Below are 18,779 nucleotides of genomic sequence, written 5' to 3'. Positions count from 1 at the left end.
ATCAGGACTGTCTCTGTTCTCTGCCAGCAGTACCGGGTCTGACTGCTGAAGATAGCGGCCACCTGGGGCGCAGGGCTTGGCGGCTCCGGTGTTCTTCAGCTCCGTTGGCGGTGGAAGCTGTGTGGGATCCGGCTCTTCTCTCACCAGGCGTCTTCTATCGTCGAGCCTGCCCACACGTCACCTGGTGTATGATTGACAGTCACCATATTGTTATTGTCTGTACGTCATTGTGCGATTCACAACATTAAATTGTTACTTTTGGCTTATCCATTGTCCGTTCATTAACGCCCCCTGTTGTGGGTCCGTGTCACGACACTTTCACAACAGGATTTCTCAGCCAGCGTCATGGATCCCGAGGGGCGTCAACCATCGCTTGAACAGCCAATGGAAGAGCGAGGTGCACAGGCGCCAGCAGGAGGCGTGTTGGGTGAGCTGCAGCACATCTTAACCGCCTTTACCGCTCGGTTGGACTTAGTTACCGAGCAGAGCAGTGTTCTCAATCGCAGGATGGAGGCTCTCACCGCCCAGGTGGAAGCGCATGCTCAGGGCGCTGCTGCAGCACCTCCTCCTGCTGACCGTGTGCCAGAAACAGACATTCTGCTGGTCCTTCAACGAACCACCCCACCTTCCCCTGAAGCATACATAAGCCCTCCGGAGCCGTACGGAGGCTGTGTGGAGATGTGCGCGGACTTCTTGATGCAGTGCTCGCTCGTCTTTTCACAGCGTCCCATCATGTACGCATCAGACGCTAGCCGGGTGGCTTATGTGATCAATTTGCTTCGAGGAGAGGTACGCGCCTGGGCTACGGCGCTTTGGGAGCAGAATTCACGGCTCCTAACGGTTTACACTGAGTTCGTGAGGGAGTTCCGACAGGTGTTCGACCACCCTCATAGAGGCGAGACCGCTTCAAGCGTGCTGCTGTCGATACGGCAGGGGCGTCGGAGCGCAGCGAAGTATGCAGTCGACTTCCGCATCACGGCAGCGCGAGCCGGCTGGAATACTGTTGCGCTCCGCGCCGCCTTTGTAGACGGACTGTCTCTGGTCCTTAAGGAGCACCTGGTGGCGAAGGACGAGCCGCGAGATTTAGATGGGCTTATCGACCTGGTTATATGGTTAGACAACCGATTAACAGAACACCGACGGGAGCGAGACGAGGGGCGTGGTCAGGCACAAGCCGTCCCTCTTCCTCCCAGGTCCGAAAGGGAGCCGACTTCCCCACGCTCCGCTGCCAGGGCTCTCCACGTGACGACAGCTCCCCCTGCTGACGTTGCTAGGGAAACGATCCTGAGTCACGATCAGTCACGATCCTGAGTGGGGATCTAACCCTTCATGCCCCAGCACTGGTGGACACGGGGTCGGAGGGGAATCTGCTGGATAGCAGATGGGCAAAGGAGGTTGGGCTCCCTCTAGTGGCCTTACCGTCACCATTGTCAGTGCGGGCGCTAGATGGCACCCTTCTTCCACTAATCACACACCAGACACAGCCAGTGACATTGGTGGTGTCTCGGAATCACAGGGAGGAGATTGTGTTTTATGTAACACCTTCTACCTCCCGAGTGATTTTGGGTTTTCCATGGGTGTTAAAACACAATCCCCGGATTGACTGGTCGTCTGGGGTTGTGGTTCAGTGGAGCGAAACCTGCCACCGGGAGTGTTTAGGATCCTCAGTTCCACCCGGTGTGACAGCTAAGGAGGAGGTTTTAGTCCCCCCCAATCTGGCGGCAGTGCCAGCCAAGTACCATGACCTTGCTGACGTCTTCAGCAAGGATCTGGCACTCACGCTGCCCCCGCACCGTCCATACGATTGTGCCATTGATTTGATACCGGGCACTGAGTACCAGTCCAGCAGGCTGTACAACCTCTCACGTCCGGAACGCGAATCAATGGAGACCTACATCCGGGACTCGTTAGCTGCCGGGTTGATCCGGAACTCCACCTCCCCGATGGGTGCTGGTTTCTTTTTTGTGGGCAAGAAGGACGGCGGACTCCGTCCATGCATTGATTACAGAGGGCTAAACGAGATCACGGTTCGCAACCGATACCCGTTACCTCTGTTGGATTCAGTGTTCACGCCCCTGCATGGAGCCCAAATTTTCACGAAATTGGATCTTAGGAATGCTTATCACCTGGTTCGGATCCGGGAGGGAGACGAGTGGAAGACGGCATTTAACACCCCGTTAGGTCACTTTGAGTACCTGGTGATGCCGTTCGGCCTCACCAATGCGCCCGCGATGTTCCAAGCATTAGTTAATGACGTCTTGCGGGACTTCCTGCATCGGTTTGTCTTCGTGTATCTAGACAATATACTCATCTTTTCTCCGGATCCTGAGACCCATGTCAAGCATGTACGTCAGGTCCTACAGCGGTTGTTAGAGAACCGGCTGTTTGTGAAGGGTGAGAAGTGTGAGTTCCATCGCACTTCTTTGTCTTTCCTGGGGTTCATAATCTCCTCCAACTCTGTCGCCCCTGATCCGGCCAAGGTTGCGGCGGTGAGAGATAGGCCCCAACCAACGAACCGTAGGAAACTACAACAGTTCCTCGGTTTTGCAAATTTCTACCGGAGGTTCATCAAGGGCTACAGTCAGGTAGTTAGCCCCCTGACAGCCCTGACCTCCACAAAAGTCCCCTTCACCTGGTCGGATCGGTGCGAAGCCGCGTTTAGGGAGTTGAAACGCCGGTTCTCGACTGCACCGGTTCTGGTGCAGCCCGATCCCAAGCGCCAGTTCGTAGTTGAAGTGGACATCTCTGACTCAGGGATAGGAGCCGTGCTATCCCAGAGCGGGGAGTCCGACAAGGTTCTCCATCCATGTGCCTACTTTTCCCACAGGTTGACCCCAGCTGAACGGAACTATGATGTCGGCAATCGGGAACTTCTTGCGGTGAAGGAGGCTCTTGAGGAGTGGAGACACCTGTTGGAGGGAGCATCTGTACCATTTACGGTTTTCACGGACCATCGGAACCTGGAGTACATCCGGGCCGCGAAGCGTCTGAACCCCAGGCAAGCCTGCTGGTCGCTGTTCTTCGGGCGTTTTGACTTCCGGATCACCTACCGCCCCGGGACAAAGAACCAACGATCTGACGCCCTGTCCCGGGTGCATGAAGAGGAGGTCAAGACCGAGCCATCAGACCCCCCTGACACCATCATCCCCGAGTCCACTGTCGTGGCCACCCTTACCTGGGACGTGGAGAAGACCATCCGGGAGGCCCTGACACGGAGCCCGGACCCGGGGACAGGTCCGAAGGACAAGTTGTACGTCCCACCAGAGGCCAGGGCTGTGGTCCTTGACTTCTGTCACGGTTCCAAGCTCTCCTGTCATCCAGGGGTGCGAAGGACCGTGGCAGTGGTCCGGCAGCGCTTCTGGTGGGCGTCTATGGAAGCCGACGTCCGGGAGTATGTCCAGGCCTGCACCACCTGTGCCAGGGGCAAATCCGACCACCACAAGGCCCAAGGCCTCCTCCAGCCTCTGCCCGTGCCTCGTCGCCCCTGGTCTCATATTGGCCTGGACTTTGTCATGGGCCTCCCGCCATCCCAGGGCAACACCACCATCTTAACGATAGTGGACCGGTTCTCCAAGGCGGCCCACTTCGTGGCCCTCCCAAAGCTCCCGACGGCCCAGGAGACTGCAGACCTCCTGGTCCACCACGTCGTGCATCTGCATGGGATTCCATCAGACATTGTCTCGGATCGTGGTCCTCAGTTCTCCTCCCAGGTCTGGAGGAGTTTCTGCAGGGAACTGGGGGCCACCGTCAGTCTCTCGTCTGGGTACCACCCCCAGACGAACGGGCAGGCAGAGCGGACGAACCAGGGACTGGAGCAGGCCCTCCGCTGCGTGACCTCCACGCACCCGACGGCCTGGAGTGACCATCTGGCCTGGATCGAGTACGCTCATAATAGCCAAGTCTCATCTGCCACCGGCCTCTCCCCGTTTGAGGTATGTTTGGGGTACCAGCCCCCATTGTTTCCACTAGTGGAGGGAGAGGTCGGGGTGCCCTCGGTCCAGGCCCATCTGAGGAAGTGCCGTCGGGTGTGGCGTACCGCACGCTCTGCCCTGCTCAGAGCCCGGACGAGGGCTAAGGCCCATGCAGACCGCCGGCGTTCCCCGGCCCCTGCATACCAGCCCGGGCAGGAGGTCTGGCTATCCACTAAGGACATCCCCCTGCAGGTGGAATCCCACAAACTAAAGGACAGGTACATCGGACCATTTCCCATACTCAAAGTCCTCAGTCCAGCCGCAGTGAAGCTGAAGCTGCCAGCTTCACTGCGGATACACCCCGTGTTTCATGTGTCAAGACTCAAGCCCTGCCATACCTCACCACTGTGTGCCCCGGGACCAGCGCCGCCTCCTGCCCGGATCATTGACGGGGAGCCCGCGTGGACGGTATGCCGGCTCCTGGACGTCCGTCGAAAGGGCTAGGGGTTCCAGTATCTGGTGGACTGGGAGGGTTATGGCCCCGAAGAGCGCTCCTGGGTGAAGAGGAGCTTCATCCTGGACCCAGCCCTCCTGGCCGACTTCTACACCCGTCACCCGGACAAGCCTGGTCGGGCGCCAGGAGGCGCCCGTTGAGGGGGGGGTCCTGTTGTGTGGGCCGCTGAAGAGGAGGTACTGCTGGCCCACCACCACAAGATGGCACCCTGCTTGAAGTGCGGGCTTCAAGCACGAGAGGGCGTCGGAGCGACCAGGAGTGACAGCTGTCACTCATCATCCATACCAGCTGTCACTCATCCACTACTCATCACCACCACCATAAAGGCCGGACTGCAACTCCACCTCCCCGCCGAGAAATCAGCTACCATTCAGGTAACCTTCTCTGCTGTAATTATTGTTGTCCAAAACATTGTTCTGTGTGCAGCCATCTTCCTGCGGGCTCTGTCGGAGGCTGGATTGGCGGACAGTGAGAGGACGACGTTCTTCGCCTCTCACTCCATCCAGGAAAGAGACCAACAAGAGCTGCACGGGTGAAATTGTTGCTGGAGGTGGAGGTTCTCCCTCCTAATTGTGTACAGACTGTGGGATTACTGAGTGTGCGACCTCACACTCATCAGGACTGTCTCTGTTCTCTGCCAGCAGTACCGGGTCTGACTGCTGAAGACAGCGGCCACCTGGGGCGCAGGGCTTGGCGGCTCCGGTGTTCTTCAGCTCCGTTGGCGGTGGAAGCTGTGTGGGATCTGGCTCTTCTCTCGCCAGGCGTCTTCTATCGTCGAGCCTGCCCACACGTCACCTGGTGTATGATTGACAGTCACCATATTGTTATTGTCTGTACGTCGTTGTGCGATTCACAACATTAAATTGTTACTTTTGGCATTGTCCGTTCATTAACGCCCCCTGTTGTGGGTCCGTGTCACGACACTTTCACAACATTTTAGACCGATTTTTGACGCATTTGATGCATCTGACGTATTCAGTGGGAAAGGCCCATAACATTATAGTAACAACAAATGAAGGGAGAAGGGAGACAACAATACAAATGTCCAAGGATTCGAGAAAAAAAAAATTGCTTCAATATTTCTTGTAACATAGAACATGGTTACTGAAAAGCCAATTTTCATTAAATTTACACTTCCCCATGGCGCCACATAAATTACATCGAGCTAGTAGAAAGTGTCTCTGCTCTGATTATTCTGGCAACAAACCGGAAGTTTCTTGATTCCGGTATCTTTCTTTGGGATATTCACTGTATTGTAAAGAAACATTTATTTATTTAGTCATTTATTTAGATTTTTTTTTTCTTTTTTGTTAAACTGCAAGAAAACATGAATAAAATCCTACTTCCCACATCTTGGCATTTTAACAGTTTTGAAAGACTGATTTAAGACATTTTAAATCCAATTAAGGCATTATTTTTAGAATAACAAATTCAATTCCTTTTAAGACTTGTAAATACTTTTAAAGGCTTTTAATAATTAATTCAAGCAGAAAGTTTTGATCCATGGGAATAAGGCCTGAAAGATGCTGCAAGCATTTTCATTTAGGCATCCATGCTAACAAATGAAACCTTTTAGGCCATGAGCATCAGAGAGGCGTTTAGATCCAGTGGTTACTTTTTACCCTTCATAACACTGTGCTGGCAACATTAAATAATTAACTTCAACTAGACTTCCTAATGCTGCATTTACACATAACAATGACAAGTCACGAATGCTACGAAGTATACATTCTTGGCCGCTGATCACGAATGTGATGATTTGAGGCAGTGGCGCCAGGTGTCCTCAGGAACTGCTGCAACCTTGCAACCACGTGTTACGATTAATGGCACGTGTTGCTGGTGAATTATCAGGAACCATTACGCACGGTCAAGAATTAATGTTCCGCGCTGTTGCACGCTATTGCGCATAACAGCGGATCGTTATGTACTGTCACGTTGTGAATGAGGCGAATTGTCTCCACACACACATACACACACCCATATTCATCCATCAGTTGCTGAACAATTCAGATCGCTCCAATTTGCTCCTCAAAATCCACAGCAGAAGATCTTTGTGACTACATCCTTATTAGGGCTCTGTGCCATGGAGTGGCCATTAAGGATCAACACGCTCAGTTGTGACCTCCACGACATGAGGCGAAATGAGGATAGTGTGTGACATTCGTGGAAGATTTTCTGACAGCCAAAAACATGTTCCATGAAAATCATGAATATCGCACCAACACGCACTATTAAGAAACCTACTCAGATGCGTTAAGTCATGTTAAGAATATCAGGAATGTGCCAAGAATGACACAAATATGACATTCGTAACATATCCTGCCCATGTGTAAACCCACCATATGACTGGGAAAGAAATCACAGACATCACACATAATAAATAAAATTTTTCCAAATGCTCCTCAACTAAACCTACAAGGAGCTCTGTGACGCACAGGAACTGGATTATAAAAATAAACAAACAAAATAAATGCTGATTTTGGGTTATAAAAACAAACAAACAAAACAGAGACTGCTGGTGAGTCTCTATGCATGGGTATATTTCTATTTTTAAGTTGACATATTATAAAATGTTCAACATGGGGTATGGTGTCGGTTGACGGCCGTTGTAAGTTTATCCTAAGATATCCTAGGATATCTTACCCCCCATCCTGGATATCTTACCCCCACCTCAATTTCTTGCCAAAACAAAGTTTTATAAGATATGTCTGTAAATATGTATGGATTTTGTTTGTTTGTTTGTTTGTAATCATTGCATTTTTCACCTTTAACTCGCTGTGCAGCACAGTTTACCTAGCAGACTCTTGCAAGTTCACATATAAGCAGCCCTTGTAAGCTACTATTCAGTACACAAAAGGAACAAGCTCAAGGTCACAGGTCAAGGTCACAGGAAGGTAAAACACTAAATTCAACTACACAACTTTCCTGGTCACAATTTTTTGAAATATAACAGCCCTAGTAAGGTATCTTTCAGTACACATAAGGATCAAGGTCAAAGGTCAAGGTCACAGGAAGGTCAAACACTAAATTCAACTACACAACTTTCCTGCTCGCAATTTTTGAAATATAGCAGCCCTAGTAAGGTACCTTTCAGTACACAAAAGGATCACGTTCAAGGTCAAAGGTCAAGGTCACAGGAAGGTCAAACACTAAATTCAACTAAACAACTTTCCTGCTCGCAATTTTTGAAATATAGCAGCCATAGTAAGGTACCTTTCAGTACACAAAAGGATCAAGCTCAGGGTCAAAGGTCAAGGTCACAGGAAGGTCAAACACTAAATTCAACTAAACAGCTTATAGGCCCCTCATTTTCATTATGTTTCTTAAACATATGTTTCTTTGCATACTATTGTGTTTGTGTGTGTGTGTGTGTGTGTGTGTGTGTGTGTGTGTGTGTGTGTGTGTGTGTGTGTGTGTGTGTGCACACTACTGCGTGTTCTATACATATGTGGATCTTTTATGCAAAATTAAATTGGAGTATTTTCCATCACATCATAGTAGAGAAGCTTGAATCTTCGACTGGACTGGGTTGCTTGACGTGAGGACATTTCGCTTCTGTCTTAACTCTTGTAGAGAAGAATAAACCAGAAGCCAACAAAAGCTGGAGTTTTTTAACCTAACCAGACCCCACCTACCGAGAGGCTGACTGCTATAGGCTAGTGACTAAACAATAGCTCTAATTAGCACCTATTGTGCTCTAGTTAGCACTCTCCTAATGACAAGACGGAAGCCTCCCCTGATGGCTCCCTTGACGACTCTCTCCTGATGACGTGAATGACTCATTACCATGAACAAAAGACTGAAACTGCTTTGACCTGAGTACCACATTGTAAACAGGGGACAAAGCGTGTCTGAGACCTGCTCCGCGGTTAAGGCTGGGTTTCAACTGTTTTACAAAGAATGCTTCCTTGACACCTCTCTCAAACCATTTCTTCTCTCTGGCTAAGATTTTAACTTCCTTGTCCTCAAACGTGTGGTTAGTGTCTTTCAGGTGGAGATGAACTGCAGACTGAGGTCCACTGGCGACCTCTCTGCGGTGCTGGTATAGCCTCTTGTGTAAAAGTTGCTTCGTCTCACCTATGTAGTGTTCATTACAGTTTTTCCTGACATCTGATATGATACACTACATTGCATCCATTCCATTCCATCACATCACATATTTCAGGTTGTCAATCAAGTCCATATATCTGTAGAGTATATTTGGAAGGGGGATTTAAAGATACTTCAGAATAGGAAATATTACTATTGTAGATAGCTATAGATACATACAGAAAGAATACCAATATTGTTTACCATCAATCAAATGCCTTCATCTGGGACCATAAAACATCCATGAAATATAGAGTTTAAAGGTTGCTCTATCCTGACTGGGCCTTATCGCCTTTATTTAACCAGCATAAAACTCAATGAGATTAAGAATCTTTTTTTCAAGAGTGTCCTGACCAAGAGGCAGGGCAGAACATACACAGTTACGTTTACATAGAAAACAGACACTTGAAGGAGATAATACAATCAGGTAAAACATCTACAGGTCAGAGCCATCAAGAGTGATTTAAAAGTGGCACTAGCTCTTTCAGTCTAAAGCCCCTTTCACACCGGGGCCCCTTCGAGTTGCATCGTGCGGCGTCATAACAACGCCATGTGATAGCAACCCAGTGCCAAGACGATGTAGCTCAATGCCACAACAGCGAGAAGAAAGCAAAGGACGAAGCAAATCAGACGCGAAAAATTAAACACGTTTAATTTTTTTTTTTTTTTTTTTTTTGGCGTCCTGTGCTCAATGCAGAAATTAAGTGGTTTCAGCACAAGTCAGAGCAAAGGGACGGTACTCAACGTGACTGGAAGCCACACCCTCACAATACAATGTTACTCAATGTCAATTTATGATTCCTGCTGTGTTCCATTGCTCCCGCAGTATAAATCATGCAGAATTGTTTTTATACTGCGTACACAATGCAGTAAAATTACATGTTCAAAGAGCCAGAAAAAAAAAAATGCTGTTTGCAGCTGCTGCAGCAGCTCCTCGCTTGTCTCTCACAAATGTGTTTAAATAAAGTCTATAAACGTCCTGCTCACAGACTGACTACCAGAGACAGGACATGTCTGGACATCTCCAGTCCACTCACGGACAATTCGTTCGCACGCACATGTGAACAATTAAAAGGAAAAAAAGACTGTCTGGCTGCAGGCAGTTAGTTCCTTGTTCTCCGCTCAAACTCTCTCATCACTGTGTTAAATAAAGGCAAAAAAGGACAAAAAAGACTTATGTCCTTTTTTGTCTGACTGATTGCCAGAGACAGGACATGTCCACATCAATTATAACTCCAGACATCTCCACATTTACTCACAGATGGTTTGTTCGCACGCGTGTGCACGCAGCTCGCAGTCAAAGGAAGAAAGATAAACTATAACAGAACTCAGAGCGCAGATCTGCAGCCCTGCACAAGAACAAATATAAACTAGAAGAGAAATCAGAGTGCACAGTCTGGCTGCAGCCAAAGCGGGGGAAATTTCCAGGGTGGGGTGGAAGATATCCTAGGATATTTTCCCCTCCGGGGGGTATCCAGTGAGGAAGCTATACTTTACACCATATCAGATAAACAATCAATCAATCAATCAATCAATTTTTTTTATATAGCGCCAAATCACAACAAACAGTTGCCCCAAGGCGCTTTATATTGTAAGGCAAGGCCATACAATAATTATGTAAAACCCCAACAGTCAAAACGACCCCCTGTGAGCAAGCACTTGGCTACAGTGGGAAGGAAAAACTCCCTTTTAACAGGAAGAAACCTCCAGCAGAACCAGGCTCAGGGAGGGGCAGTCTTCTGCTGGGACTGGTTGGGGCTGAGGGAGAGAACCAGGAAAAAGACATGCTGTGGAGGGGAGCAGAGATCGATCACTAATGATTAAATGCAGAGTGGTGCATACAGAGCAAAAAGAGAAAGAAACAGTGCATCATGGGAACCCCCCAGCAGTCTACGTCTATAGCAGCATAACTAAGGGATGGTTCAGGGTCACCTGATCCAGCCCTAACTATAAGCTTTAGCAAAAAGGAAAGTTTTAAGCCTTTAAACAAGGCTTGTTTAAAACAAGTTTTAAACAAGTCAGGAAAAAAAGCACATGAATGAATGAATGCCCACTCTTGAAGGGTCACAGAAGATACAATGTCGAATAAAAGTCATTATCAAAATCAAATATGCAAACACACAAGTAGGTGAAACTCTGCCTGGTGTACACATGCGCGAGATACACGTGTCAGACGTGATGCAAAAGTGATGCCAATTTGACACTGACAATGTGTTTCAGTGGTAAAACCATAGGATGTTCTTAGGCTTTGAAAAAGCATTTTTATGCACCCTGTAAAATGTAGCGAGTAAACAGATAAATAGCTGGATACATAGATGAGTCCATCTCCTCCAGTTCCTTAATGTTATATACTACGACTTATGATAAATATAAAAGTTATAGAGAGACATTGTGGAAAAGCTGCAACTAGGATACTGATTTTGCAGGTATATATTCAGGCACAGATGAAAAGGAGAATAATTAAAGCTCAAACTTAATTTCCATCTGGAGTGGTCAAAAGACATGCACTTATAATAAAAGCATCTCATTAAAATGCATAACTCTTCTGTACAGGAGATAAAGATGGTTTATCTGCTCTCTTGTACAAACAGTGCCACATTGCTTGGATGGACGTAGGATGAATTCTGTCCTCGTGCCCTTTTAGTAAACATTACAAATCATGATTCATCACAGATACAGTGCAGATCTGTATTCATTTATCTTCATGTTGATATTGATCAACTGGCAAATAGTGCAAGGCGACATCTTGATTGCCTTTGTTTAGTTTGCAGGCTGTGCTGCTGCGTGGCCTGTACAGTTTGAAAGGCAGTAAGACCAATTACATAAAATATATACAAGTCATACCAGGCCATTATGGATGGTGGGACCCGACACATGCAGCACACAGATGAATTTCTGCAGTCTCAACATGACTAATGTTGAATCCCTTTCTGATGAATGAACATGTGCAAAGCTTTGGCTAAATTTGTACATGAAAAGAACATTTCTTAAGGTGAACACATATGTTCTTAAAATACAAAATCCAAAGCCTTCAGAACGATGGGATTTGACATGCAGCAAATCTGACATAATCCCACAATGGACTCAGAGAGCATTAAACCGCATGAAGGGAATTAAACTCACCGTGTGCATACTTCTGCAAAGATCACATAATGCTTTGAGGTATAAATAAATAAAATAAATAAATAAACAAAAACTGTGTTGGAAAGAGCATCTTCTAAAGGCGAGTTAGCCAGAAAGCTGTGAAATTCAACAGTGAATCAATTCAAAGGCACAAAGCAAGACAAAAGTCAGAAGACTCCAGAGTTAAAATCGTTACTGCAGCAGAATAGAATACAGTCAGATTGATCTTTCTTACAAAACAAATGTAAATCTGCTGTTAAGAGCCTGAATGTACAAATTTTGCTGCTCCCTCACTGAACAATTAGCCACGCCCACAGCTCCCGTGATGGGTCAATACAAATATGTTTTGGGCTGTGACTGGCCTGTTCTTTTTGTGATGTTGTAAATTGAGAATTCTGTCTTGAGCAACCGATTTCAGGCAATAGTGCTGACAGATGTACAAAATTTATATTTGTACAATAATTTCACTCTAAATTATCAATAATTAGAATAACCACCAAGTCTAGGATTATTCTGGCATGTTTCTTATTCCATACACAAATTATATGGAAAGAATCGGATTATACATTTTCTGTTAAATACACCAGTAGTGTTTAAAGGAAACCTGGTGCAGGATCTGCCACAACCTTTGAGTTATGTGATATAAGCATTTGGGTATGTGGCTCAAGTACAAGCTTACTATACTTTGGCTATTACTGGAAGCCCTTTTTTCAATTTTCAATTTATTTTCATTTTTATAGCGCCAAATCACAACAGAGTTGCCTCAAGGCGCTTCACACAAGTAAGGTCTAACCTTACTAACCCCCACAGCAGCAATGGTAAGGAAAAACGTCCTCTGAGGAAGAAACCTCAAGCAGAGCAGACTCAAAGGGGTGACCCTCTGCTTGGGCCATGCTACAAACATAAATTACAGAACAATTCACAAAACAAATATACAGGAAATGCTGTTGGTGCACAGGACAGGAGGGTCTCCAGCACACCCATCTCTGGATGGAGCTGCACCTTAAACTGCACCTTAAACAGAGAGAAAAAACAGAATCAGGCATCAGAAAGACAAGAAATACAGTATAATATGCCAGCATAAAACAACAAAAAACGGAAGAAATAAAGGTGATCACCGGCCACTAGCCCTGAGCTTCACTTAAAGACCCAGAATTTAGGTAAAGTTCAGGCTGGGGCACGCTCCGTTTCCTAATAAAATGAAGAGTAAAAAGCGTAGAACTATACTATGCCAGTATGCTAGCCATATGAAAGGGAAAATAAGTGCGTCTTAAGTCTGGACTTGAAAGTCTCCACAGAATCTGACTGTTTTATTGATGCAGGGAGATCATTCCACAGAACAGGGGCACTTTAAGAGAAAGCTCTATGACCCGCAGACGTCTTATTCACTTTAGGGGCACAAAGTAGTCCTGCACCCTTCGAACACAAAGCCTGGGCAGGTATGTAAGGTTTAATTAGGTCAGCTAGGTAGGGAGGTGCCAGTCCGTGAACAATTTTATACACTAGTAGCAGAACCTTAAAATCTGATCTCACTGGGACAGGAAGCCGTGAAGGGATGCCAAAATGGGTGTAATGTGGTCAAACTTTCTGCTTCGTGTCAAAAGTCTAGCTGCTGCATTTTGAACCAGTTGGAGAGCCCTAATGCTAGACTGCGGTAAACCAGAAAATAGAACATTGAGGCTATCAAAGAGAAATGGATAAATGAATAATCCTTTACTTATTGAGTAGTGTTTTTTTCAGTATATTCAGTATTTTGTGTATTTCCCTTTTTTGTTTGAGTTTATCTATTCATTCATTTATTTTCTGTTATTGCATGAGTTTGCTGATTGAAATAAATAAAATAAATGAAATCAAATCAAAGTATTGCTGCATGCAACTTCAGGCATGCGCAGCATCACCTTCAACATAATGCGTGCACACAGCAGTCGGTAAAAAAATGGCAGTGTATATGGAGGTACATCTGACACAACGTGCTGTTCTTGAATTCTTCACAGTGGAGGGTTGAGCACCCATGGATATTCATCAATGAATGGCTGCAGTCTTGAACGCCTGTGGGGATGAGAGTATAGTCAGGAGATGGGCGAGGATCCAACCACAAGGAGTCTGTATGACCAGGCCTGTAGGGGGCGCCCCATAAGAGCCACAGATGCACAGCATCAAGTGTGAGTGGAAGAGCTGATTCATGTCAATCGTAGTGTCAACCAGAAAGACACTGCTGAAATGACAGGGATTTAGAAAGAGCGGGTCCTTCATACAGTCCGCGATTTATTTAGCTATTGAAAAATGTGTGCCTGACAGGTCTCACGGATGTTGATTCTTGAACCGAAACAGAATCAAAACAGGTCTGTCAGGAACGTCTGCTCGATGTGCAGAGAAAGCTGATGCTTTCCTCCGCCAGATTGTCATGTGTCCTCTGACTCTTTCCTTTTTCCCCGAGCTGAAAGAACACCTGAAGGGACCCACTGCACTAATGATGCAGAGGTGCGTTGCTGGTGCAGAGAGAAGAAACCAGATTTTCCTCACTGACAGGATGGAAAACTTGGCCATCGTTGGCATAAGTGTGGAAACGGAAGGCGACTCTATGTAAAAGTAATGATGCTGCCTGATCGAGAACTTTCCAAACTTAAGCACTTATACAACCAAACCTCGTAAAATAGAAGGATAATCTCGGTCGTCCTGTGACAACATGAAAAACATTCAGACAGAAATAACTGCAAGCACACGTTTTTGGGTTCATTCATTAAAGTTCTATTAATATTATGTATTTTTTTAACAGACTACATCATTGAAGCTACAACTACATGCAGTAAGATGTCATTATTGTTTGAGAAATTAAAAAAAAAAGTTGAAATTTTTGTGTTGGCTCTTGTGCAGCAGTTACCTCGGTGTGATATTTACTTAAAGAAGCACCAGCTAAGAACACCAAACTTTCAGTTTGAGAAATGTATTTTCATGACAATGCAATTCATAATGCACAAGTGCATGTGGAGTAACAGCCGTGTAGATGAGCACTAAGCCGCGCCCTTTTCAACAATGCAGCTGGAAAAGAGCACAACACTTGGGGGTTTAACGTTTCTGATTCCAAAGGGTTTTTCATCCTGTGGTGTTTAATTTTATGTGGAAAACAACAAATTGCGTAATCAATGTTTGTTTCACTCATCTGATTTGTTAACAGCCAGCAAATCTGTCTTGAACAGCATGGCTTTACTTTGGCAGAAACGGTGCACAAACGCAACTAATCCACTTATTCATTCACTCGGGAATCCAACTGTCCTCATTTCAGTACCATTTCATTTGATAAAATTAACAACTTCTTTCTATTTTTTTTTTTTTTTTTTTTGGTTAATTGCAACACAACCACCATCAAACAACAAGAACTATGTTAACAAAACAAAACCAAAAGCAAAACTCATGAATGAGTCCATCCCTGGCACTGGGAATACTGAAGTGATGTGGATTTTACATTATTTTACCAACAATAGTGGAAAGAGAAAAAACATTTCAATTTCTGCAACAGACTGCAATGACAAATTTGTGTGGATTGGACAAACTGCAGGAGGAAATTCTCTGTGACAGTCCGTTTAGTTGCCCTCGGCATGCCACCATAACTGTTTGGTTCTACAATCAATTAAAGATAGATGGAGCAAAAACAGGCGCCATTCCGTTTATCAAAGATGATGGAAGAATAAAGAGTTGACTGCATGGTTCTTTAATCAGAAAAACAGTGAAAAGTTGTGAAAGACAAACTCAACATTTTTAGCTCTAACAAGCTACTGGAGGATAAAATAGTTCCTGTCAGAATATACATATACCCAACAGAAAAAAAAGAATATTTGAAAAATGCAAACCTGTTTTATGCAGAAAAACACAAACCTGAATTTTAAATACCATATCCACGCATCAGAATGCACCCCGAGCATCTGCCCAAGCCCACGTTTAATGAAACTTTAAATTCTTAAATTTATTTTTTTAAGATTATTAAATTCCCAGACCTAAATTAAATTAATTTTGTGACCACAACACATCATCAAAAGCAAAAAAAAAAAAGATGAGATATCACAATGTTTTCTTGTTGCTTCGTTGTTCTTCCCTGTGATGATGTCATCAGTGCATGCTGGTCTTTCTCGAATTCCAGAAACGTACCAAGTGACCCACAGTAACTTTTGTTTTGCATGTGTATTTTCTTTATTTTTTTTTAATTTATAAAATTTTATTATTTAATTAAATTTATTTTACATATGGACCCAATTTATTTATTTATTTATTGTGTAGAAGAATTTTTAGGTCCATATTTGAACTGTGATGAACTATCAAGTGTCCTGATCCGAACTGTATGTCCTCTGGTTGAACTAGCAGGTGTTCAACCCAAAAAAAGGGCTTTATTAGTCATTCAGTCTGTCAGGGGCTTTCCAAGGCCTTTTAGGTGCTTTCCCGCAGGCCACGTGCCGGGGCCTCAGGCCAGCTGCACGTGTGGCTGAGGCCACGTGCGGAGGGGGCCTCAGGCCAGCTGCACCTGTGGCTGAAGGTCTTTTAAAAAAATCAGTTGTAAATCCTTCACGTTTTAATGGGAGCGTTTGTCACATTGAAATAATGGCCTAACACCTGCTTAGGGTTCACTAGAGGACGCTTCCAATAGAAAACCATGTCTTAGGAATGAAATAAATAAAAAAGTTGAAGGAGGAGCGATGCCCGCGGGTCTCCAATAAATAGATGAGCGCGGTTGTCACTTATTCAGTCTCTCTAGAGGACTCAGTTTGTCTAAGCTTTGTGTCGAAGGCTTAAATAAACTTAAAAACTCTGTGCATTTTATCTTGCTTAAGGCTGAATTATTCTAAAGTGTTGTGTCATTTTCTAGCATATCACTTGCAATTAGTTTGTGTTATCTAAAAGACGACATCCTGAGAAGACTAAAGACGAGCCGCGACAATTGTAATGGTTTCAGGGTGGCTTTGTGGTTAGCACTGTTGCCTCACAGCAAGAAGGTCACGGGATCAATTCCCACCTGTGGTCTTTCTGTGTGAAGTTTGCATGTTCTCCCTGTTTTACATGGGTTTCCTCTGGGTGCTCCAGTTTCCTCCCACATTTACAGACATGCAGATGAGGTGAATTGGAAACTTTATAATTGTCCAGGTCTCCCTTGCAAAACAGATCTCGATCTCAAAGGAACTAACCTGGTTAAATAAAGGAGAAATTTAAAATTTAATTCAGTCATAGTCGTATGACAGTGACATCTATAACGCCAGTTTCAATCTGCAGGACCAGAGTTATGCACAAGGCAGAACAGACCTGGCACAACCTAGAACACAAGTGAGCTATTTCCTCTGCCAACGAAGTCGGAGGAGGTCATGTTTTAGCCCCTGTTTGTTTGTTTGACTGTCTGTTTGTGAACAGTCTGGAGCCAACAATTGTTCATATATTATGATTTTTTTTTTTTTTTTTTTACTGAAGATTCATATCCTGATAGACAAGAACTGACTCAATTTTCAAAGTCATAAGATAAGGTCTAAGTCAGGAAAAAAATCTTGGAAAAATTCTTATCTTTAACATTGAATGAATTTTCAAAAATTCATAACTTTGTCAAAAAAGAACAAATATATTTTAGATTTGAGAGTGTTGTGTTGGATGGTATGTGAGGTGCAGACTGGCACTTATATCGCCTGACAAAATTTAATCTGGATCGGATCCGTTTTGTGGGTTTTGTGAACCTTTGAATTGAATATTGAAAAGCCCATTTGGTGTACATTTTGCATTATATCTCAAAAGTGCCTCAATCACTTTAATTTTTCTGTTATGCATTTACATCTCCAAAATTGGATGGAGGTTCAAATTTTATGCCTGTTTGTCTATTTTCCAGTTATCAGTTGGAAACCAAGTGCCAAAAAGCAATTGTAATTGTACATAGCAAAGATAACCATTGATCTGTGAAAATTATCTGAAAAAGAATTCAGAGACTGAAAAGGTAAAAAAATAACAAACAAACCTGACAACACCACAAAAAACTTTGATTCAAGTGTATAAACTTAATACTCCTGACATTTGATCAAATCTAATGAAGCTCATGAAAAGTCACTTCTGACAGGACTTTGACCTTGAAACTTTTTACCAAGGAAAGATTTCATGGAATTGGGAACTAGTATTGATTGAGGTTTGTGCTCTACAAGTGCAGTGCTGTAGTTTGTGATGAAATCAGACAGTTGATTGAAATATATGGAGGGATGGGCATTCTCATGGATGTAATATTAGCCATGCACTCTGCCCATTCTCTTTTCAAGCAGAATTTTGCATGGATTGCCCTGGGCATTACGATACGCTGCTATAGCAGTAACAGAAAAATGCAACCCCAAATATTTGCTGGAAGCTGGAACAGTGGTATGTTTGCCAATGTGTTACATCACCTTTCCTTCTAACAACACTCAATAAGCATTTGGGAACTGAGGACGGACATGAATTGTTGAAGCTTTGTAGGTGGAATTTTTTCCCCATTCTTGCTTAATGTACGACTTCAGTTGTTCAACAGTTCGGGGTCTCCGTTGTCGTATTTTGCGCTTCATAATGCGCCACATATTTTCAATGGGCGACAGGTCTGGACTGCAGGCAGGCCAGTCTAGAATCGTACTCTAACTACGAAGCCACGCTGTTGTAACACGTGCAGAATGTGGCTTGGCATTGTCTTGCTGAAATAAGCAGGGACGTCCCTGAAAAAGACGTTGCTGGATGTACCTTTCAACATTGATGGTGCCATCACAGATGTGTAAGTTGCCCATGCCATGGGCACTAACACACCCCCATACAATCACAGATGCTGGCTTTTGAACTTTGTGCTGGTAACAATCTGGATGGTCTTTTTCGTCTTTTGTCCGGAGGACACGATGTCCATGATTTTCAAAAAACAATTTGAAATGTGGACTCATCAGACCACAGCACACTATTCTGCTTTGTGTCTGTCCATTTTAAATGAGCTCGGGCCCAGAGAAGTCAGCGGCACTTCTGGAAGTTGTTGATGTATGGCTTTCACGTTGCATGGTAGAGTTTTAACTTGCATTTGTAGATGTAGCGACCAACTGTGTTAACTGACAGTGATTTTCTGAAGTGTTCCTGAGACCATGCAGTAAGACATTGGTTTTTAATGCAGTGCCGCCTGA

At 44.8% G+C, this 18,779-nt stretch overlaps 1 protein-coding gene and 1 long non-coding RNA gene across 2 annotated transcripts in view; both read right to left on the bottom strand.

The window, feature by feature from the left end:
- si:dkey-237h12.3 (teneurin-3) overlaps positions 1-18,779 on the bottom strand; it is a 515,809-nt gene that overhangs the window by 308,498 nt on the left and 188,532 nt on the right.
- Positions 8,768-13,938, bottom strand: LOC117520786. The gene is made up of 3 exons (XR_004563762.1): positions 13,731-13,938; positions 11,532-11,543; positions 8,768-8,781 (listed from the first exon to the last, which is right to left on the bottom strand). It is a non-coding gene; the product is annotated as an uncharacterized LOC117520786 (long non-coding RNA).

Source organism: Thalassophryne amazonica, chromosome 11 (genome assembly GCF_902500255.1).
Source record: "Thalassophryne amazonica chromosome 11, fThaAma1.1, whole genome shotgun sequence".
Lineage (NCBI taxonomy): Eukaryota > Metazoa > Chordata > Actinopteri > Batrachoidiformes > Batrachoididae > Thalassophryne > Thalassophryne amazonica.
The sequence above is the reverse complement of the archived record's forward strand: the minus strand, read 5'-3'. Positions and strand labels throughout refer to the sequence as shown.